General features: G+C 36.5%; 1 long non-coding RNA gene and 1 pseudogene across 1 annotated transcript in view; one reads left to right on the forward strand and one right to left on the reverse strand.

The window, feature by feature from the left end:
- Positions 1-517: 517 nt before the first annotated feature.
- Positions 518-2,068, reverse strand: LOC129472360 (methionine aminopeptidase 2-like; annotated as a pseudogene).
- Positions 2,069-17,112: 15,044 nt separating this feature from the next.
- The window catches only part of LOC134735567 (uncharacterized), a 236,904-nt gene continuing 228,852 nt past the window's right edge, over positions 17,113-25,164 (forward strand). Inside the window, exons 1-2 of the long non-coding RNA XR_010118765.1 lie at positions 17,113-17,333; positions 18,943-19,001. This is a non-coding gene — a long non-coding RNA (uncharacterized lncRNA). The remainder of the gene's footprint in view (positions 17,334-18,942; positions 19,002-25,164) is intronic.

Raw genomic sequence — 25,164 nt, forward strand, 5'->3', positions numbered from 1 at the left:
TTAACATTTGAAAGTCCTGAAAGCTTTTTCTCTGGTTCATTATGTTAGACTGTTTACCTTTGATCAAATTCCTCCTTTTTTATTATTTTATTTTTACTTTTTTGAAATGGAGTCTTGCTCTGTCACCCAGGCTGGAGTTCAGTGGTGCCCTCTTTGCTTTCTGCAACCTCCGCCTCCTGGGTTCAAGAGATACTCCTGCCTCAGTCTCCCGAGTAGCTGGGACTACAGGCGCATGCTACGATGCCTGGATAATTTTTTGTATTTTTAGTGGAGATGGGATTTCACCACGTTGGCCAGGCTGGTCTCGAACTCCTGACCTCAGGTGATCCACCCGCCTTGGCCTCCCAAAGTGCTGGGATTACAGGTGTTAACCACCTTGCATGGCCAAATTTCTTCTTTTTTAAACACAGATAAAAATATTATTATACAGGTCCACTGTTAAAATAGACAATATGTTGCAAATTAATTTGGTATGTATTCCAACAAAGCTTAGAAAATAAAGGTGTTAAAAGTTGCTTTGGACTAAGTTTAGTAGTCATCTCCTCTGCTGACAACTTCTTTACATGTTGGATGCAACAGTATGGTATGTTCAAATTGCACTGTGTATGATCCTTTACTGTCACACAATGGTGGATACAATTTCCAAGTCACAGATTCTTCAGAGCCATCAAGAATTTCCTTTCTCCCAAGCAATCCAGCCATCTGTGGCAGAGGGTGAGGGTGCCAAAATTTTCACTGATGACATTTAACAATTATTTTCTTCTTGGAAATCTTACTGGTACATGTCCAACATCAAAACTTTTCATGTAATGTGAACATCCCATATCATCATGATATCTTTTCCTGTACTATCAATGGTTTCAATTGCATACACTTCCTTTCCTCCATTCTTGTTGCCTCTCCTCCTTTCGCAATGGACACTGTTTTCCCAGCATGTATTCTATATTTCCCAATTGAATGTCCATTTAGATTATGGATTGGTTTCACTTGTTATGTCTTCCCATGTATTTCAACTTCACAGGGCTCCACAAATTTTTGGATGGACTCACCAACATCACACAGATGAACATCAATTCCAGCACATTTCATTCCAGTAGTATAGCATCTTTTACAGCTTTTAATCATGTATCATAATTGGGATTAAAAGTGACAGTAAGACCACAGTCAATAGTCAATATTCCTACCACTTAAACCGATTCCAAAATCTATTTTACAGATGTTATCTTACTGTAATACTGTTGTGTCACCAGCAATGAAAGTATAATGGGCAGTACAATTATTATGAGAACATCCAGTAGGAAATGCCAGGCCTGCATTTAATCCATTCTCATTTATAAGGTTGTGTGGACAGTTTTCCAACTTTTCACAGATTTCTATCATCCCAGGCTTGATCCAGCTCATTACATATATTCTCACTTGTCGATGTGCTTCTGCAGCTTCTCAAAACTCATTCCAAATCTCTTCCCTAGCCTGATCTAACACTTTCTTTTCTTCACACATAATTCTCCGTCTGTCTCGTGTGGGTGGGTATTCACATTGTTGTCCTTTGGGAAATACACCATTAGGATACAGCCGTATATTGGAACTGAGGGAGGGTCTGTTTGAATTTTGGTTGTTTCTTCTTCTTCTTTGTTCTTCTTCTTCTTCTTCTTCTTCTTCCTCCTCCTCTTCTTCCTCTTCTTCCTCTTCCTCCTGTTCCTCTTCCTCCTGTTCCTCTTCCTCTTCTTCTTCTTCCTCCTTCTCCTCTTTTCCTTCTTCTTTTTCCTCTTTTCCTTCTGCTTTCTAGTTGCTCCATCTCCATCACCATCTCCATCTTCATCATCATCATCTCTTTCTTTCTTTTCCAATGCTTGTCTTTCCAGTTGTCTTGCTCCTTCATCCACTGAGGCTCTCAATCCTTTATCAGTTTCCTGCTTCCCTGTGGCAGCCCCTTTACTCTTCTTTTTCTTCCATCTGTTTTTCTTGGCTGCTTCCTCAGTTGTAGAGGCAGCTTCCTCCTCCCTTTCATCTGGATCCAGGTTGCCATTCAGGTAGCTCCCGAAGTCGCTGCCTCCTCCATGCCTGCCATGTTGCCTGAAAGGTTCCTCTGAATTTTAAGGCTAAAGATTTTCTAATCACTTGAATTTAATATTGTCTCTAAGTGTATCCTCTATATTCTAAGATTTGATGCAATGTACAAAGAACCTCTTGGTTGAATGAGAAACATTCTAGTACCTTTCACTTAACTTTGAAAATCAATGTTAGCCTATTATGCAAATTTTAGTTACAGTATATCTTTCTACCAACAAACCAGAACTTAACACTTCTGTCTGCGAATTCGAAGTTATAGTTGTTCATGCTAAAGGAAAGTAAGGTGCTAGAATAATAATTTAAAACCCCCTTTTAGTTAAATTATCTCTGTTTACTTAATATTTTTCTCTTACAATAGACTCAGGGAACTAAATCCCTAAGTTGTTGTTGAAATCTTCTTTTTAAAAACACGTAACACTTTGCATTAATTATAGTTACACAAACAGTATAGTATTTTCTACACATGCAGTCTAAACCTTAGGTTGATTGGACAAGACCTTTGAGAAATGCTTAGCTGAGTCACAGTTATTTACAGGAACCTAAACCTAAGAAGAGTTGAACCCATTTTTTAAAATTTTGTGTTAGCATCACCAAATATTTCTTTTTGGGTGGTCCAGGATCACATTTTCTCCTCAGGTACATTAGCTGTTCGGTGTTGGCTAACACCAATCAGCATCTAGGTTCAATAGGAGGAATTAAGTAATGCATAAAATAAATAAGTAGTTTCCAAAAGTTGCCATAACCACCATCTATGCCTTGTCTTAACATATATCTGTCTTCTCTGTGTACTACTGATTTCACCCACACATTTGGTTATTTTAATCTCTTGCCTTCTCAGACTACCATGGTCTTCACATTTGTAGCTTGTCCCCTCTCTTTTAGATTCCATTTGATCTGGTTGTGTAGAAAACCTAAGTTAGTAATGTAAACCAGAAGATCCAGGTAAAATCTCACCAGCCAACCAGCCTCTGCCTTTAAAAAGTTGACATTTATGCTTTCAGTTATGACATTCTGTTGCTTTCACTTACAAATTCTGCAACAATTCCTAGAGATTTTCAAATTTATCAAAAAAATATACCCAACAATTAGTCAACAATGTGAATCATGAGCAACATTCTTTATTAAAACTAAAATAGGCCAGATATGGTGGCTTATATCCATAATCCCAACACTTTGAAAGGTCGAGGAGGGCAGATCTCTTGAGCTCAGGAGTTCAAGACAAGCTTGGGAAACATGGTGAAAATCCATCTCTACAAAAAATACAAAAATTAGCTGGGCATGGTGGCATATGCCTATAGTCCCAGCTACTCAGGATGCTGAGGTGGGAGAATCACTTGAGCTCAGGAGTTGGAGACAGCAGTGAGCTGAGATTGCACCACTGCACGCCAGCCTGGGTGATAAGAACCAGAATCTGACACAAAATTAAAAATTAAAAAAACCCCTGAATTTACAGAAATTACAGTCTAAGTGATATATACAGCACTATAAAGATAAAAAAATTCATTTGAGGCCGGGCGCGGTGGCTCACGCCTGTAATCCCAAAGCTTTGGGAGGCCGAGGCAAGCGGATCATGAGGTCAGGAGATTGAGACCATCCTGGCTAACACGGTGAAACCCCATCTCTACTAAAAAATACAAAAAATTAGCCAGGCGTGGTCGTGGGCGCCTGTAGTCCCAGCTATTCAGGAGGCTGAGGCAGGAGAATGGCGTGAAGCCAGGAGACAGAGTTTGCAGTGAGCCGAGATCGCGCCACTGCACTCCAGCCTGGGTGACAGAGCGAGACTCTGTCTCAAAAAAAAAAAAAAGAAAGAAAATTTCATTTGAATGTCACCTTATAGGACTTATCAACTAATTCAATGTATTTTTAAAAGAGTTCTCATGTTCATTTGTATTTGATCACTAATTTCACAATATACAAAGAAGTCTATTGATTCATCAAGAATCTAAGGCCTTTGAGCACAATTTTTAATTCTTCTCAAAGTATTTTCTCCTCCAGTCTTAATGACATCTGGTTTCTGCTCCAGGATATGGAAAGCTAGAAGGAGTATTTCTTCCACACTTATAGAAACAAAAAGGCTAGAAAAATAGTAAACCCACAAATTTCTTGGACCCATTCAAAAGTTGAGATTACAACACAACCAACTAACCAGAAAACTGGGGAGAGACAGGTGCCTACAGGGAGAGACAGGCTATATGCATTTGCTTTGCTAAGGTGGATGTCACCTGGACACCACTAAGTGTTCAGAAACTGATAAATTGGAGGCAGAGTGCAGAGTGCAGACTGGTAGAGAGGGTGAAGCCTCTGAGGTCCACAGATATGGGAGAAGGAGACTCCCACACACCAGCAGCCTTTTTATCCATGAAGCCCACTAGGTGTTAACAGGAAGGTATGGGGGTGAGGGGATCAGAGAAGTGAATCCGGAGACAACTTCTTTTATGTAGGACTGGTGGACAGGAAGAGCAGGCATAAAAAATGAGCTGGAGGTATGGGGGTTAGAGGATTAGGAAGGTGAGTCAAGAGACAGCTTCTTTTATTTAGGACTGGTGGACGGGAAGAGCAGGCATAAAAAATGAGCTGGAGGTATGGGGGTTAGAGGATCAGAAAGGTGAGTCAAGAGACAGCTTCTTTTATTTAGGATTGGTGGACAGGAAAAGCAGGCATGAAAAATGAGCTGGAGGTAATGCTCCTGTATGGAACCAAAGCCTTAATCTACCGGAAACACACAGGGCATAAGGCACTGATGTAAACCTATGGCACCTGACAAAGAGAACAAGAAAAACAAAAGGAGCAGAAATATGTTCTTAGCAAGAACTATAGCTGGAAAAAGAGCAGTAACACTTTGAGGGCCACGTCCCTGAGACCCAGAGACTTTTCCCAACTTCACTACCCACCACCAGGCTAAAAAGCACCAAATAAGGTGATAATGGAGTATTGCTGGTTAAGTTGCAAGTGACAGACACTCTTTGTGGTACAGCACGAAAGGGAAGGTTAATGGGGAAGGTGGAGTAGAAATTGAGAAAAAAATTTTGGGAAGCCTCCATTCCAAACACACAGCATATTGCTAGAGAAATGTGAAGACTGGGGTTTACTAAAGGCAAACATAGAAAAGACAATTTCAACACTAAACAACTCCTGGCTAGATTAACACAATCCTATACACAGAAAAAGTATGCCTATTTAAAAGCCTAGAGTCTAAGTACTTGAGTCTATGCTTTCCTATACAAAATACATGGCTTTCTACAAAAAATTTTGAAGAATATGGAAAATCCACACACACACACACACACACACACACACACACACACACACACACCCCACAAGGTAACCAACAGAACCACCAGATTCAGATATGGTGCAGATGTTGAAACCACCCGACTGAGAATTTCAAATTACTATGATTAATATATTATACACTCTAAAGAAAAAGGTGGACATATTTAACATTATACAGTCAGTTTTATCAAAAAGAGGGAAAGCAAAAGGAAGAAACAAATGCAAATGGTAGAAATGCATAGCATAGTAATAGATAAAGCATGTATTTGATTGACTTATTAGTAGACTGGACAGAGTGAAGAAAATATTCAGTGAACTTGAACATATGTCAATAGGAATTACTTCAACTGAAACACAGAAAAAAATGTGGGAAAAATAAACACAAACAATAACACAGAAAAAAGCATCCATGAACAGTCAGACGAAATCAAGTAATCTAACAATTGCCTAACTGGAATTCTAGAAGGAGAATCAGGACAGAATGGAGCAGAGAAACATTTGAAAAAAATAATGAACAAGAATTTTTGACATGAATATTAGACACCAATGCATAGATCTGAGAAACTCAAAGAACATCAAACAGGGTAAATACTCGCCTTAAGGGATGAGACATGGTGGGATGGGACAGTGAACACACATAGGTATCATATTATATTATATTATAATATAATATAATATATATAATTATATATATAATACATATATACATTATAATATAATACATTATATTGCATATATGCAATATATGTATAATATATTGTACAGTATATTATATTATATTATATGCAATATTATAATTATATATTATATTATATTATATTATACTATATTAAACAATGCTGCAAACAAAAGACAAAAATAAAACACTTAACACAGCCTGAGGGGGAAAAAAGACAAGTTACAGGGAAACAAATATATTCTAGCTGATTTCTCATCAAAAACTGAAAAAAATAAAATACTGTCTTTCCATAATTCTTTACCCAGTAAAAATATATTTTGAAAATGAAGTATAAATATAGGCTTTATAAGAGAAACAAAATCAGATAATTCATTTTGAGAAGATCTACACAACAAGAAATGTTAAAAGAAATTCATCCGGCAGAAGGAATGTGATATCAGATTGAAATGTGAGTCTTCTAAGGAAATAAAGAGCACTGCCAAGGGAATAACTGAAAATAAAATAATTTAAAAATTTGATCTAAAAGATAACTTAATGCCTAAAGAAAAATACTAGCAACATATTGTGTTTATGGAGTGTATAAAAGAAAATGTATGACCTCAATAGCTCAAAGAATGGGGGGAAAGAATTGGACATACACAGTTATGAGGTCTTTAAACTGCTTGTCAAATAGTATATGATTTTATTTAAAATAAGATTCTGATTAATTGAAAGTATATATTGAAGGTATGGATCACTGGACTACGAAAAAGTACAAATAATTTAATAATGGAGATAAAAATTTATTATTATAAAATGTATTATTAACACAAGATACCTCAGAAAAAGAGGGAAAAAATAGCAAAAACAGATAGAACAAATAAAACAGTGTGGGAAAATGGTAGATCTTTATCTCTTAGGCTTTTTATAGTTTCCTCTAGAGTCACTCTGAAAAATCTTAATTCATATACCTAAATAGAGGAATTTGTGAATAATCTTACTGGGAAGTAAGGGGCATTTATAATATGAGTATGCTGTGTTTTCCCTGCAGGAAACTTATGGTTTTCTTTATACAAAACTTGTGGTTTTATCCTTACAAAAACAAACACGTGAATACAATCATTAATTTATCAAGTATTCGTTGAGCATTTTTTTTTTTTTTGAGACGGAGTCTCGCTCTGTTGCCCATGCTGGAGTGCAGTGGCATAATCTCAGCTCACTGCAACCTCCGCATCCCGGGTTCAAGTGATTCTCCTGCCTCAGCCTCCCGAAGCTGGGATTACAGGTGCCCACCACCATGCTAAGCTAATTTTTTTTTTTTTTTTTTTTTTTTTTTTTTAGTAGAGATAGGGTTTCACCAGGTCTGCCAGACTGGCCTCAAACTCCTGACCTCAGGTGATCCACCCACCTTGGCCTCCCAAAGTGCTGGGATTACAGGCCTGAGCCACCACACCCAGCCGATCATCTTCTTTATGCTAAGGATTGTGGGTACAATGTTGAACAAAACAGGTACAGATCTAGCAGAGTTCTTCCAGTGCTGACAAACTTGTAAGTTGTTGATAGGTCAGTAGCTGTTCCCCAAATTGTCTTTGAAGATCTGTCATTTTAAATGGCTTCTTTGTGATACAATAAATACATTCCTCTTAAAATATTTTATTTTCATGTTTTTTGCACTGCTAAGAATAAAATCTCTGAAATATATCTGTAGTGAAAAAATAGAATGGACAATTTCGATTGTCTACTCAACATTCATTGTCTCCTTACACCTCCTAAGAGAACCTGCGATGCTCTTCAGGAACACATTCCTCCTTCATACTACTTATGTGACTCAGGGAAAACGGATTCTGTTTCTAGCTCAGATGCCACCCTTGATCAAACTAAATTATTAATAATAATCTAATCCCCATTCCACACTCTATCAAGCCAGTGATCCATTCAGGAACTCAAATTTAATCCAATCAGCACAGAGCATTCCAGTCTTTGGTTATTTTTATTCTGTGAGTTGACCCAAGATGTGATAGAACCCAAACACACTGGAAGAGAGGCGTTTTATTCCACAAATAGAAGAGTGGCTTTTCCTCTCTCCTACTCCATGAAGACTAGGAAATGGGCTGTCCTGGAGGCTACTGACAATCATGTTTTGGCCACAAGAGAGGCCAGCTTGAGAACAAAGTTATACATGTACCAGAGTTGACCTGGAAGAAGCACAGGGGAACTGAGTTTGAGTCCTCATTTTAATTTGCCTTGAGCTTGTTCTGTCTTGGGACTTGCAATTATGTGAGAGTCACTTAACTCAATAAATATTTATTGAGCACCTACTTTGTGTCAGATATTCTTCTACTAGGAATACAGCAGAGCTGTGTTCACAGAGCTTATGTTCATGTGAGCTTATGAACAGTAGAGCTGTGTTCACAGAGCTTATGGTCATGTGAGTACAGAAAATCAGTAAGAAAATAAATAAACATAGAACAGGTCAAATGTTAAGAAATGCTATTATTTGTTATTTTTTATTGATACTCTATAACTTTTAGTGACTCCAACTAAACATATGAGGTCATTTCCTTTAGCCTCTTTTCTCAGGAATCCTGCCCCTAAATTGCCGTCCATTTCACTTTAGACTCTGACCCAGCCCCACTCACCTCATTCAGCTCCTTCTCCCTCTTCTAAGGTTGTAAAATGTTACGGTGGTCCTGATATTCAACACATATTTCTTTTCTCTTTAGAATCATCTTTTGTCTGTTGTCCCGTATCTAAAACCACCTGCCTCATGCATTTTTGGTTGGAGAAAAAGTCCAGTACAAATCTCATGAGCAGAAGTGCAAAGAGACCTGAGTTTTCATAGTGAATAGGAGTTTAGAAAGATGAATAATTCACATATAAGAAATCATCTGTATGTAGATATGGAAAGATGAAATATATATATGTTTTAAGTTGACATATAATACATAGTAATCAGATCAGGGTAATTAGCATATCAATAATCTCAAACATTTATCATTGCTTTGTGTTGGGAACATTCAATATCCTCCTTCAAGCTATTTGAGACTATATAATACATTGTTAACTGTAGTCATCCTACAATGTTATAGAACACTAGAATTTATTCCTCCTATCTATCTGTAATTTTATATCCTTTAACAAATCTCTTCCTATTCCTCCTTTTCCCAACCCTTGATGTGAGATCAACATTTATTTTTGCTTCCACATATGAGTGAGAACATGTAGTCTTTCATTTTCTTTTCCTGGTTCATTTCACTTAACATAATGTCCTCCAGTCCCATCCATGTTGTTCCGAATGATAGGATTTTTTTTTTTTTTTTTTTTTTTTTTTTTTTAGAGAAGGGGTCTCACTCTGTTGCTCAGGCTGAGTGTAATGGTGCAATCATAACTCACGAGAGCCTCAAACTCCCAGGCTCAAGTGATCCACTCACCTCAGCCTACTATGTAGCTTTAACCACCAATGTATCACCAAGCCTGGCCAATTTTTTAAATTTCTTGTAGAGATGGGGTCTCACTTTGTTGCCCAGGCTGTTCTCAAACTCCTGGCCTCAAGTATTTTTCCTGCCTTGGCCTCCCACATTTCTGGATTACAGGTGTGAGCCACCACAGTCTGATCTGACCTCATCTTTTTTTTTTTTTTTATGGCTGCATAGCATTTTACTGTTTATGTGTACCACATTTTCTTTATCCATTCATCTGTTATTGGACGCCTAGTTTGATCCCACATCTTGGCTATTGTGAATAGTGCTGCAATAAACATGGGAGTACAGATGCCTCCCTGATATAATGATTTCCTTTTCCTTGGATAAATTCCTAGTGGTGGGCTTGCTGGATCATACTGTAGTTCTGTTTGTGGTTTTTGAGGGACCTCCACGCTATTCATAGTGGCTGTATTAGTTTACATTCCCACCAACACTGTATAAGAGTTCCCATTTTTTCTATATCCTCACTAGCATTTACTAGTTTTTGTCTTTTTGATAATGGCTACCCTAACTAGGGAGTTAAGTGTGATTTGAAAAGGAGGACAGATTAGTTCTAAGAGTTATAACTGAATACAGATGTGTCTAGAGGGGAAGGCAAAAGTCACACCACGAAGGGAGGGGTAGCTAAATAAACATACTCTTCCATATCTTCCCTTTCCTAACTTTTCCCTTCTTATGTTCACAATTTCTATTGATTATTTTCACTTGCATATCCCCACTATAATACAAGGTTGCTGAGAATGAAACCATAACTGACTTGCTCACTGTCACATTTCCAGTTTCTGAATAACGGTAGGCACTCAAAAGAAAATATGTTGAATTGGCTATGTCTGTGTATGGTTGTGTACAGGTAAAATGCATTTATATGTATATATATGGGGTTGTTTCATGCATTAAACAACTTAAAACATTACTGATGGTGTGAAAGTAAAACTTAAGAACTCTTATTAGGTGGGTTATTTTTGAAAGCATATTCATTCTTTCAGGAAAATAATATATTACTAAGTATATTTATTTATTTCATTAAAAGTTTCAAATTTTGGCTTCCACATTAAAACTACCTTGGAGCAAAAGTTCAAATGAATTATAATTAAGTCAAATAAAAACAAGCATAAATGTCCAACATATGTTATATCAGTGGAACACCTATTTTAGAAAATAGCTAGTGTAACTCCCTTGGTAAGTTAGCATCCTGGAGACCATCAAGAAATAACCTTGTGAAGAAATCATAGTTTGTGAAAACAAATGGCTATGGTATTGTGAGAGAGAGGTTTCCACTGAAAAGTAAATTTCATGATTTTACTCTACCATTGAAAAATTATTGTTACTTCCCTAGTCAAAATATGTGGTTTTGCCATGTGTTTTCAAACACAATATGAATGTGTGAGAGATATTTCAAAACAGCCACCTGGAACAAACATAGTAAAATGACCAATTAGGGAACACAGAGGCTTCCATGGAAAAAATAATAAATATTTTAATTCTCCCCAAGTTTGCATTTAGAAATATTTGTTAGAGGTTTTATTCACCAAAATAAATAACCAAACTTCTGAGATATCCCACCTCACTTGAACTTAAATATGTTGTGCACATAGTTAAATTTTTACCTAGCTTCTCCAAAGTAACACTTCTAGGTTCCCTGTTCTTTTTGTGTGTAAAAGTATTTAGGTTATTGAAATTCAGTCACCTGTCGATCAACTACATGTGAAATACTCTTCTTTGCACAGAGCATTTAAATTGCATAAAACTTTATCTTCCACAAATATTTACGGTGCTTTTTATAGGTTGTAAGCACTTAATACAAACTTATTGAGTAAAGGCCTCTCCCATGTCCTTTGTCAAAATAAACATTATTTATATTTTGACACAAGAAAAGCCCTGCTAAGCATTTTTTTTCCTGAGAATTTGAGGTAACTGTGTCAAAATCACATGGACAAAATAATTTTCCATAATAAGTTAAACAGGTGAGTTTCTTTCCTTGTTCCTGTAAAGATATTTTCACACTGTGAGGGGACAGAAAGCAGGTTTCAGGATAAAATAATTTAGGAAGATATATTGAGTTAGAGCTCAGTGAATGCAAGCAAGTGAAATACAATAGCCTTAGCTAAATTAAGTAGATATTTTAATGGGGATGTTGGTGAGGAATTATTTACTGGCATATATGGGAATTTTATAATACAAAGATAAGAAATACATCAAGTCCCTTTATAAAGTCTAAAGCCCAGTGTATAGTAATACATAAAAACACCATCAGAACGCAGGGAATGTTTTATTGCACTCTATGACTTCTCTCTTTCTCTCTCTTAACTTTTTATCTTTCTTTTTCTGCAGACTGGTTTTCTCTGCTTATTACTATGTGTGTTAAAATACACTACACTACCACCTCAAATTTTTATATCTCCTCTGTGCAAGAGATCCACCCCAACTGAAACTAGAATCTCTTAGTTTAATTTATAAATTCTGGTAAAAAGAATCTGATTGGCTCATCTTGAGGCAATTTTCCGCCTACATTTTGACTCCTAATGTAATTATTAATTTTGAAGTACTCTATATTTATTTACTTGCCTTATATTTAGTAATTCTATAGGACTCAGTTATGAATAGCTATTTTATTTACAATTATGACATGCTTCACTACATTCCTTGCATCATCTACAGTGTAACACAAATGTGTCTTTATCATACAACAATGTTAACTTAAAATGTTTGAGAAACTGGTAATAAGTTTATGTCAACAGAGCCATAAAAGCATGAAACTTGGAGGAAGGAAGGCTTGAGTTATCCTATCAAGCAACCAGCCCAAAGATCAAGTGAGGACAAAGATAACGTTAAATTGGTAAGTAGAAGGAGAAACAATAAATATCAACTCTAGCGTAGTGACCGAAAAAAATCATGCACCTTTTCTTCCTTCAATTAAATTTCCCCTATTACTTTTTATGTGTTAGTGGATGATAAAATTGCAACTTGATTTTTGGAATATATGACCACATAAGATTGTGACTAAACTAGAAAAGAAATTGATATTGACCTGTGTAAAATATGACAGACAAGGGGACTTCATATCATCCATTTTTGGAAGAGATGAGAACATTTCCATGTAGACAGTACATAGTTTTAGCATATTAAGCAGAAGCAAAAAACACTCATTATTTTGTGGTATGATAGTTAATTGTGCATAAAAGCGTGAAGTGGACACTTCAAAGTATGTACCTTCTTATGGAAGGTACTGCTTTAAGAATGCGGAAGCAAAATATCTTTCCATATTTTTGCTGTCATTTAGTGTTGCAGACACTTTAACTATTTGTATAGTTTTCCCTTCACAAAAAAAAAAACAAAAAAAAAAAAACAAAACAAAAAACATGGTGTCTAGAGTCAAGGGGGCAGTCAAGCAGATGCTGACTCCAGTGAAACAAACCTAAGGCAAATAAAATATAAAGAATGATGGTTCCAAAGAATGGAAAGACACTTGGTTCTTTGATGAAAAAGTTGAGCAACTAGGCCAAACCTGGGAGAGTTTATTTCTAGACTTCTTAAGGGAGGTAATAAAGCACAAATTATTTCTGTTATTTTGAGTTGAGAATTTTGTTTCTTGAATCCAAACCTACTCTAAGTTATACAAATAAGTATTCCCTACTCAAACTGGTTTCCACATTGCACTTCTAATTGGTAATTACCTTATTAATGAAACCTTCCCTGACAACCCAATGTATTTAGGAAACTTTATCTGACACTCTCCATAGAAGCTTTATTTATAACAGCCAAAACTAGAAAAAAAAATCTTTTTAAAAATCGAATGTTTTGAATTACCCAAATTGCCCCTGCCAAAATCATTAACGCTCCTTAATTACAAAGGGAAAAGCAGTATTTTCACAGTGTCTAATGGGAACAGCCCCTCAATCAAGTGATCAAATCCTGGGACCAGTGAGCATCACATGCTTCCTGGGAAGGGCATGCTGTCATTCCTGTGGTGGTCCTGCCACAAATCATGATTAGAATGTAACAATGTGAAACATCAAAGGTATGTAAATTCAATTACAAAATAACCCTTCTGTTCTTCTCAAAAAAACCAAGGTCAAGATAAAGACTGAAGGAAAGAGTCTGAAGAGATATGGCAACAAGCTGCAATAAGTGATCCAGAGTAGACCTTGAGCTGTGGAAAAAACAAATGCAGCACATTTTTAGGATTATTGACACAATTTGAATACAGATTGTGGACTGGATCATAGAACTGTATGTTCCTGTGTGAAGGAATTGATACATTCAATGATATTAATGTAAACAGGCACCACATCTCCAAGTTACTGTCAAATGTTTCAGAACAAACTTTTTTGAAATTGCATGAAAGTAGTTAGAAGAAGTAGTATGTTAGAAGAAAATTATGATTCCTCATTCCTGATTTTATCTTCCATGTGGAGGAAGACTTTCTCTCTATCCTTTTCCTCACTTTACCCCAGATGCAGGCACTTCAGTTGAGGATTAAAGTCAGCCTACTCTAATAGGTTCCAAGCCTATTCCTCTTGGAAACTTTTTTTCCTTCAAGGAGAAACACAGAGTATCTCTACCTCCTGTGGCTGACTTTTCTCTACCAACTTTATTCTGGCTGGGCCCAGGTGAGTAATTCAACCTAAATTCAATGGTCAGTAGGTAGGTTCAAATAACTGACTCTAAGTAAGGGGCTCCCATCTGATCTTCTAGTAAACAAGGTGATAGTTTGACTTCCTCTGCCATTCCTTTATTTCTCTATCAGCTTTAAGAGCTCTGTTGCATGAGAGGGGTGATACTTATTGGATAAATCGTTAGACTCCAACACAATAGAATGTGACTGATACTGTACATTTTTAGCTCTAATAAAGTTTGGTGACAGAACCATCCCAATTGATCTTCTGTAAGTCCTCTATACAGTATATTGTGGGTTACTTGTTAAGAATGGGCTGCTTTACAGAAAAGGAAGATAAAGAGAAGGATGTCAGTGTCAAGATACATCCAAGTACTAGTGTGAAGCAAATCTACCCAGTTTCTAAATAAAACTAACTTTATTATGGCATTGTCAGATGTTATTCTTCTTGGTATCTATAGCTGAGAAATTCTCATTTTTATCAAGATGCAAATAAGATAAAATCCCTGAGAAGCTGTACTTCCAGGCCTTCTTCAGGATTCTAGAGCTATAATATCCCACAAACAGAGTTTTCCTTAGTATATTCCCAGAAAGTTTAATATGGATCACATGAAAGTAGTTGGAATACTGGGTTATACAGTATAAATCAGGCTTATCTTTTACAAACTATTATTATATAACTGAATGCTGTAAATCTCCGAGGGATGAAGATGGTACGCACTGTTCCTGTTCACTTTAGAAGTTTCCTCCTAAGAGATTTGTCTCACTTGTAATTACCAGGAATTAAGAGAGTGGCTGACTGACTTGCTATTTCCAGCAGGAACACATGGCATATATATAACTTTCACTGGAGTGACTTCAGAGCCAGGATGTTGACCTTGGCTTTGCCTAGCTAGAAGTACTATTTTATCAGTTTTCCCAGGAATGGTCAGGCTCTAGAGGACTCATTAATGCTAAATAAGCTTACAGGAAACAGATTTATAAACCAGAATGCCAATTATTCACGTACACAGAACAGCACGCTGCACTATGTAACAGAATACTTGCATCAGCTGGCAAGTACATGCTCCTTGCCAGTTAAAAAAAAAAAAAAAGTCTTTTTGGGAAATCAAAATAAGATCAGATGGTTTTTGTGGTGAGTCAAGAGGTGAAACAAAGGGAATTGGATAATTGGATATGAGGGAATATTGTGTTCACGTAGTGGTAGATGATGCTGCCTTCTGCATTTCAGGTTTATACCTGCCAAAAAATGAAGAGCAGTATCACCAAACTGGCTGACTACCCTTTGAGTTATTGCTAAATAAGCACGGACAGATTTTAGTATTTACTTAAAAAAAGAAACAATGTTTCTTGTCACTTAACATAAGATTCTGTTATTTCAATATAATGGTTATTTCACACAATTACTTTCTAGCTTATCTATCATTACTTACATTCTTAATTACTGTCTCCCTTATAAAATATTGGAAAGAAAATTTCGTGGCTCTCTTGTTGAATTTTAGAAGACACATTCATCTTATCAAGACATGCAAAGTCGCTTCTCAGGGAGGGTGCTTCTACAAATGGCTAATCTCATTTGTGTTGTGTTGAATGAGATCAGCTTCAATACTCAATGTAATGAATATTGAAGGGTTCTTCCCACCTAAGAAGCATATCAAATACACACTACATAACTAAAATACTCTATTCCTGCTGTTGAGATTTTACACCACAAATGTTTTGTTTCTTTTTAAACGGAGCACAGCTGAGGTATACACAATTGCAAACTCAGGCCTGTTTGAAAGATGGTCATATTGTGTCTGGAATTGGTGGGTTCTTGGTCTCACTGACTTCCAGAATGAAGCCACAGACCCTCGCGGTGAGTGTTACAGTTCTAAAGGCGGCGTGTCGGGAGTTTTTACCTTCTGATGTTCGAATGTGTTCGGAGTTTCTTCCTTCTGGTGGGTTCGTGGTCTCGCTGGCTCAGGAGTGAAGCTGCAGACCTTCGCGGTGAGTGTTACAGCTCTTAAGGCGGCGCGTCTGGAGTTGTTCCTTCCTCCCGGTGGGCTCGTGGTCTCGCTGGCTTCAGGAGTGAAGCTGCGGACCTTCGCGGTGAGTGTTACAGCTCATAAGAGCAGTGTGGACCCAAAGAGTGAGCAGTAGCAAAATTTATCGCAAAGAGCGAAAGGGGACCGGAGCGGGTTGCCACTGCTGGCTCGGGCAGCCTGCTTTTATTCTCTTATCTGGCCCCACCCACGTCCTGCTGTTTGGTAGAGTCGAGTGGTCTGTTCTGACAGGGCGCTGATTGGTGCGTTTACAATCCCTGAGCTAGACATAAAAGTTCTCCACGTCCCCATCAGATCAGTTAGGTACAGAGTATAGACACAAAGGTTCTCCAAGGCCCCACCAGAGCAGCCAGACACAGAGTGTCGATTGGTGCATCCACAAACCTCGAGCTAGACACAGGGCGCTGATTGGTGCGTTTACAATCCTTGAGCTAGACATAACGGTTCTCCACATATCCACCAGACTCAGGAGCCCAGCCGGCTTCACCCAGTGGATCCCGCACCGGGGCTGCAGGTGGAGCTGCCTGTCAGTCTCGCGCCGCGCGCTCGCACTCCTCAGCCCTTGGGTGAGTCGATGGGACTAGGCGCCTGGAGCAGGGGGTGGCGCTCGTCGGGGAGGGTCGGGCCGCACAGGAGCCCACGGAGGCGGGGGAAGGCTCAGGCATGGCGGGCTGCAGGTCCCGAGCCCTGCCCCGCGGAAAGGCAGCTAAAGTCCTGTGAGAAAGCGAGCGCAGTGCCGGTGGGCTGGCACTGTTGGGGGACCCGGTACACCCTCCGCAGCCGCTGGTCCGGGTGCTAAGTCCCTCATTGCCCGGGGCCGGCAGGGCCGGCCGGCTGCTCTGAGTAGGCGGGGGGCCCGCCAAGCCCGCGCTCACCCGGAACTCCAGCCGGCCCGGAAGCGCCGCGCACAGCCCGGGTTCCCGCTCGCGCCTCTCCCTCCACACCTCCCTGCAGGCTGAGGGAGCCGGTTCCCGCCTTGGCCAGCCCAGAAAGGGGCTCGCACAGTGCAGCGGTGGGCTGAAGGGCTCCTCAAGTGCCGCCAAAGTTGGAGCCCAGGCAGAGGAGGTGCCGAGAGAAAGTGAGGGCTGTGAGGACTGCCAGCACGCTGTCACCTCTCAATATTCAATACAGGACATACTTGTAAGGTGTCTGGTATGTCCTGGCATTGCAGTTGGCATGGTGACTTAAAGGTGAATACAATTCAGAATGTAATTTCAAGGCTATATTGAATGTATTAAATATGTATCAGAACTTATTCTAAGGTTGAACAAATGACGATATAGCCTATTACCCACTCATTTCAGAGGGTACGAGAAATAAATTTTAGGTTTACTTTAAAAAATTTTTCCTCACGACTGGTTGATTCTTTACTTCCTATCATTAATATCTTATCATTTTATAGTACAATGTACTTTATCTTGAATGCAACTTTTCCTGAAAGAATTTACCCTGCTATGGGCTATGTGAAAGCTGAAACAAAGATAATAGAAAGTGAGATCCTTAACTCCGCAGGACACTGGCTGGAAAAACTCTGCACTGAAAGTCATGAAACAGAGTATTTTCTGAGCCGAGCTCTCTGCCATGTCACCTTGGATGAGTCATTTATCCTGTGTGGATTTCAATTTCCTTATCTTATTAGGATGGTTATAAACTCAAATGACCATTGCTGGAGGGTAGATATCCAAGTGATTGAACTGGGCTGAAGTTAAGAGCTAAAAAGTTATGGGGGGATCTCGATTATTAAAGAAGCAAAGATAAACCTAGAGGCCTAACAAATTTGTCTGTGGTTGACTTAGTTGTAACACTCATCTGGTATCATACTTAGTAACATTTTCTGTACTCCTGGGAGTTGGTAGATTAAGCATAATGATGGTGTGATGGTTAATTTTATGTATGAACTTGATTGGTCATAGTGTACTCAGATTAAACACTATTTCTGGATGTGTCTGGGAAAGTGTTTCTGGATAAGGTTAACATTTGAATTTGTGTAGTGTACCCAGATTAAACATTATTTCTGGGTATGTCTGGAAGAGTTTTTCTGGATAAGATTAACGTTTAAATTTGTGGGCTTATTACAATAGATTGCCCTCCCCAATGTGGGTGGGCATCATCCAATCAACTGAGGGCTTGAATAGAATAAAAAGTGGAAAGAGGAACTTGATTCTTTTTTCCTGCCTCACTGGTTGAGGTGGGACATCTTATCTCATCTTCTCCAGCCCTCAGAGTGGAATTCACACCATCAAGTCCCCTGGTTCTCAGACCTTCCAATTCCAACTGAATCATACAACTGGCTTTCCTGGTTCTCTATCTTGCAGGAAGTAGATTATGAGAGTTCTAGCCTCTGTAATCACAAAAACCAATTTCTCATAATAAATCTCTCTCTCTCTCTCTTTCTCTCTCTCTCTTTCTCTGTCTCCTGGTTCTGTTTCTCTGAAGAACCCTGACTAATAAAAATGAGTACTCTATATGTTTTAGGACTTTTTCCAGTATTACATGGTAAAATTGTGAAAAAACTGAGAAAGAATCGGAGAATACAAAGCCAGAAAAGTTTAGATCTCAGGATGCTTTAGAGGTCAGAAAGTATTTTGCCTTACTTTGTAGAAGGGAGAACTAAGGCCTAGAGTAAATTACTCACTAATTTAGGTTTCTTAATTTTGGTCTGGGTGAAGACCAACAGCCTAGACTCCTACTGGGTCTCTTTTTCCAAAACTCTGATGTCTCCTGTAAGACACAGATGTAAAGAATTGTAGGAAATCTAATGATTGTCTAGTTCAATCCCTTCATTTTTTTATATTACAGCTGCCAATCACCCAGCAACAGAGCTGTAACTACAACCAAAGTCTACTCAGAAGCAGCAGGTATTTATATTTCACATATTTGATACATTTTTTTACTTTATGTAACAAATGATACAAATGAAAGCAATAGTCATGAAATCTAAATATTCTAAACAACTGTAATTTTAAACATGTTCCACATGTAATATAAACTCCCAATTATGAAATATTGTGTTTAGTATGTCCAAACATTCAAGATGTGGGATGAAGACTTTAATCTTGTTTCTTCTATTCAAATTCTGTTTCTGTCACTGAGAAGTAATCATTAGAAGAGAGCATGCTTGTGTTATTATACAATTTCATTTCTTAATAAACACACATTTATTTCTCTATATGTAAAAGCATATTATCTCAGCTGTATACTTCTCTTAATTCTGCTCGTAGAATATACATCAAAATTCTCATAAGTTTACTGGTTTTGAGAACAACACTAATTCTTGTATGCTGTGTAAGCCATTGCTATTTCAAGCTTTTTCCATTGGTGTCTCTATTTTTTGACAAGTGTGCAATTTGGTCATTGTAAAATGTGTAAAATTATTTCATGAAATCTTGTATAGCTGCAAGTTGTTCAGAATAGGAGATAATAAGCTTTTGTTCATCATGATGGAAAGGTTCTGTGATCATGGAGATAACTATCAATATTCATCTTTATTGTGGAATTGTTTACCTTTGAGAGGCTACCCATATTTTTTTCATAAGGATATAACTGCTAAAAATATAATAGAAAAGGGCAGTGATGTGCTACTGGTGAGTACTTCTGAAAGGTAATATGAAGTCCAGATGGTCATGCAACTGTGGACATAAAACAACTAAGCGAACAAGCTCCTGAGTAGTCGATATAGTCATTTTATTTAAGTAAATAAACAAGTCCTATAGAGTCTATCTCAAAATGTAACATTTGCCTTTACTTGTGTGTTTTCAGCCTAGATACAGGGGTTAAATTGTTAATGCTTTACTTTCACTTCCTTAAATTTTTTTTTTTAATCAAACTTTGCTTTTCCTCTCTCTGGGGAACAACAAATGGACAGCTTTCCTCTCTTGTACTCCTCCTTCCATTACCATCACAGCAGAATGCATCTGAGACTGTAATAATTCAGTGATGAAATACAAAATGTCGCAATGCCATCTCTCTTAAAGTGAACTGAGATTTTGTTATGCCATTTTAGGTGCACTAATAGCAACTCAAGTCCCATGGAGTATCCTAATGTGAATTTAATGAGCTGATAGCATATAAATGACAGTACTGTGAGGGTGAAGGTGACATAACCTTTTTCTTCCTATTTGATGTTTGTCTTTGAAAAACTACAGATCTGTTCAAAATGCACTGCATTATTACTAAGTGGCACATCACTCACCAAAGAAGCTACTATTGTTTTAGCGTTTAAGAACATTTTTTCTCTTACTGTAACAAGCACCAAGAGCGATTTTTTAATCATTAGGATAATAAAAATCTGAGTAGTCTTTTCTCTGAACAAACACAAATTATGTAGCATTCCGGTGTCTATTTCGCCATGGGCTGATGGTCTCCAGTGACAAATATTTACTCATGTGCCCCATATCTTTGAACATCACAGTCAGCAATGTAGCACTACTAAATTGGACTTTAAAATAGCAAAACTATCCTTCCTTATATGAGGCATTATTTGAGGATGTTATCAAGATAGTACTTATGGAACCTTTGCCAATTACAATTGATTCCTCAGTTTAATTCAATCTTTGAGGATGGTGCATTGTTTGTGAAAATCCAGGTAACCAAGTTAAATTGAAAGTACCATGATTTATCCCAGGAACATACTGCAAATGGAACAAGGGGAAAGAGTTAGCAAATTTTTAAAAACAGAAGAAAAGAAAAATAACTGAATATCTCTGATGGTGATCAGTAAGCATGAATATAGAAATACTTTGTAAAAGTTCAGTGGAATTTATATTCTAGAAGTACTTCGTACATATCAGAGCATGCTGGAGGGTTTTGAGATGGAATGTGGGTCAAAGATTGACAAAAAATGGGATGGTGATCAGTAAGCATGAATATATAAATACTTTGTAAAAGTTCAGTGGAATTTATATTCTAGAAGTACTTCGTACATATCAGAGCATGCTGGAGGGTTTTGAGATGGAATGTGGGTCAAAGATTGACAAAAAAATGGGTAAGAATGAAAGGCCTGTATACTCATGTGTCTCTAGACTGAACATCTTTGATATTCCTCTCATTTAAAAAGAAAACATACACCTCAATTTTTTTTACAACTCTTTGAAATTTTTAAGTGCATCTCCTTAATTTACCAATGAAGAAAATAGGATCAAAAGGATTGCATTATTTTCTGAAGTCTCAAGACTATTTTAAACAACAGAGCCAAGCAAGATTAGAACACTCATCCCCTGCTTCTCTGTTCATTTTTCATGGCTCCTTCAAGACATGATAAATACATGAAATATATGTGACTTTTAGTATTTGTCATTCATGCAGGTCTAAATAACTAGCATGGAATCTGATCTGAACTGAAGTTGACATGATAACTATGAGGTTAAACATCTTTTAGCAAAATCTATCACAACTCAAGAAGTCTTATGCAATTAGCTCTCCAAACAAAAATATACCATGGATTGTGTTTTATGAATATAAAAATTAAGCAGCTTAAGAGTCTCGAAAGTTTGGATTTTGGCTAAGTTCAAAAACCTTTTGGTTGCCAGGTGACAAAGCAAAACATATCACATATGCCTAACAACCAACATGTACATATTTTGTCTTTCCAAGGTTTCTAGGGCTGGTCAGGCATAGTGATGCATTACTGCTGGAGGAGCTTCCAGCAAGGACAAATGTTTATCTGCTTCAAAAAGCATTTTCTTAATCCTTAACAAAAACAGCCCAATATTTCTCATTGTTTAATGACTGAGTAAAGGTTGATGCTACCCAATAGAGATTGTGTTCCACTTTATATTTGTACTGTCTCAAGAACACTGTTTGTTAAATGAGAATCACTAATTATAACATGGTTGCAAATAATTAAATATATGGAAGTATTTTTTAATTCCTCCACCATGGACCGTAAAAGCATTGTAATGTCGGTTATATCTATTGCCATTAAAATATCAAATTATTTCTGTTACTTTTAGGAATAATATTAAAGTCTGAGTATTATATTGCATTTTATATATATTTTAAATGTATTTTCTAAGCTTAAAAAATCTCTTTGAGGCAAAGACCAGTCAAAACATCTTTTATTATATTTAATGCTTGGCAAAAATAAAAAGGTAGAATGCTGTATTATTCACAAATTCCAAAGAGAATATTAATTACAAAATAAATGTATGCTTACTGAAGAACAATTATAACTTCTGCTCATTTAAAAGTCAACAGCTGATTTATTGGTTACTCATGGCAATGCAATTTTAGGAAAAGTGAAACAAAAGTTATATTTGACTTTTTAAAAGCACCTATGGGTTTAAATTTCTATTTTTTTAATATTTAGAGTAAAATGGAATTAAAATGTAGTAATACAAAGAAAAGAGCAACCATTATGAAAGATTTGAAAAAAGAGCAACACTGGCCTTTTCTTGAGTCTTTTCTTTTTCTTATAATTATTTTAAACTGTTTTCTGTAGATATGACATTTTTCTTATGGGCCATAGCACATTTCTAGTTTCATTCTACACTCAATATGAAAAATTATCTTTAATAATTTTATAGGAAGATATCTAAACAACTTTATATTGATTTCAAAAAAGGGATTATTAAGTGTTAAACTTTGTAAGAGTAAGCATTCTGTTAATCCCTAATAGTAATGCTGAGTATTTTACAACAGATTAATGCCCTGGAAAGTATGAATCAAACTACTGATATTCATTAAAATCCATGTAAAGTTGGTTCTCAAGGAGATTTTCCTGATAATTTGGACCAAATGGACTGTCATGGTGCTTTGTTAGATAGATTTTACTTAAATACTTTGAACAAATGCTTATTTTGTTTTCAGAATAAAACAAATAATATAATGTGTGTGAAATCCAAATAATAGAGAAATATATTCTAAAAGTTAAACGTCTTCCATAATTCTACCTCATGAAAAGACCCTTTGTCAACAAATGTATGCATATTCCTTCAATTTTTATTTTTTCTGTATACATTAATAATTTTCTAATTTTTATGTGAAATGAGACTATACTTTTCATATTGTTCTTCAATACACTTTTCTTCACATAGCAGTGTATTCAATATATCTGGCTTATTTCTTAAGATAAGCTTAAGAAATTCATATGTCTACATATATTCATGTATCGTATATATATGATGAATTACTTTAATCAGCCTCATTGATGGACACGGGTATTTACAAATTGGTAATATTGCACATAAAAATGCAATAAACTTTTACATATACATATATTGTGGAGGCATTGTTATAGAATAAATTCCTGGAAGTAGCAATGCTGGGTCAAAGGATATGTAGAGATTCAGTTTTAGGATTTATTGTCAAGTTTCTCTCCAAAAGAGTTGTAATCACTTGTTCTCCAAGTGACAATATATGAAAGCAACTACAATTACATCAACTCTGGATATTTTCAAACTTTAAAATATTGTTAATCTGAAGTTTGTCAAAAAAAACCCAGCTTTTAAAAATGTTCAATTTATTTGTTTATTACTGAAACGAGTTACTTTTCACCTGTGCCTTGTCTGATTGTAATATTTTTCAGTGGATTCCTATTGGTATTACACAAATTAAATTTTTTGTTGGTCTGTAGTAGTTCTTTATATAAAATGGCTGTATGAGTCTGGCAATTACATATAAAGCAAATATTTCATCCCAGTATATCATTTGCCTTGTAACTTATTTTATGAGTTGAAAATTTCCAAAATTTTTGTTTAGTCAAATGTATCAATTTTTTTATCAGATTATATTTTTATTTATTCTATTTGACATATCCTAACAATTTCTAAGTAATGGGGGTTTCAGCAAAAATTCAAGTGAAGACTATCATAGGTCAGGACCAAAATCTCAAGTGGCTGAGATGAGTATGTGTTATAGCTAACATTTCTTATATTGTAATGGGGTGGATCTCTGTTAATGTTGTACTTCTTTAACCTAAGTTGTCACAAAAATAAAATAAACCTTTGTTTTCGAGAGTCTGACAGCAACACACTCAGTGAACCTGGCTGACTTTATTGATCATAGAGAAAATTTCTGTGAGGAACAAAGGCAGCCACTTGTGCTTTTAACTGGATATGTATTCTGGGTACTGCAGGTTGGGGTTTTGTTTGTTTGTTTTAGTGTTAACTAAGTGGAAATCCTAGTTATGATTTCACTAAGTGGCCTGTTGACAGTCATCTGATACCTGACCTAGTGCCGACGGCTATAGATTTATTTCTTAAAAATATCTGTGCTGTTCTGCAGGAAGATTCGGCTGCCTTTGCCAATCCCATAGAATCTCAGGCAACTTCCAAAGTAGCTCAGGACACTGAGCAAGATAGGGAATAAAGCTTGGAATAAAATCAAAAGGAGATGTATTTTAAATTAATTTTAGAACCTGTGGTTGAAGCAGGGTACAAAGCCTAAGAAAAAAAATAGTTTCCCTGTTTTAGACTGGAAATGGAATGTCAAGAAGTGCAAGAAAAGTCCTGTCCCACTGCAACAAAGTATAAAACTGTTATACCTCTTTTCACATCTTCAAAACTATTCATTAAGTATCTGCATTATTCAAGGGATTATGTCAGGCATTGTATAAAATACAAAGAATGTAATAGTAAGGATTATTAGTAGTAGTAGTATTTTTTCAAGGAGATTTTTGTACAACTAAACATGTGGGCAAAAATAAAATAAAAAACCAAAAGCAGGAGGTCATATAAAAAGAAGACAAAGTTTGATAGAAGTTTTTAGGAAGGAAGGCTTATTCTTGTTTGTAAACATCAAACTCTTGTGTGAAAGAAATGATCATTTCACCAAGCCTTGATGAATAAGAGATTGTTAAGTGTGAAAATATATAAGAAACAGAATCTCACGGAGAGGAAAGGGTTTGAGTTTAAAAAAAAAAAAAAAAATTGCTCAGAGCCGAACTCCTTTGACCTCAGACAATATATAATTTTATAATTTTATTATATAAATTATTATAACAATCATTGGATTGTTCTTATCTCTTCATTCATATATATATAATTTATGTAAGTTTACGTGAATATAGATAAAAGTAGGTAT

The sequence above is a fragment of the Symphalangus syndactylus genome, chromosome 22 (assembly GCF_028878055.3).
Source record: "Symphalangus syndactylus isolate Jambi chromosome 22, NHGRI_mSymSyn1-v2.1_pri, whole genome shotgun sequence".
NCBI lineage: Eukaryota > Metazoa > Chordata > Mammalia > Primates > Hylobatidae > Symphalangus > Symphalangus syndactylus.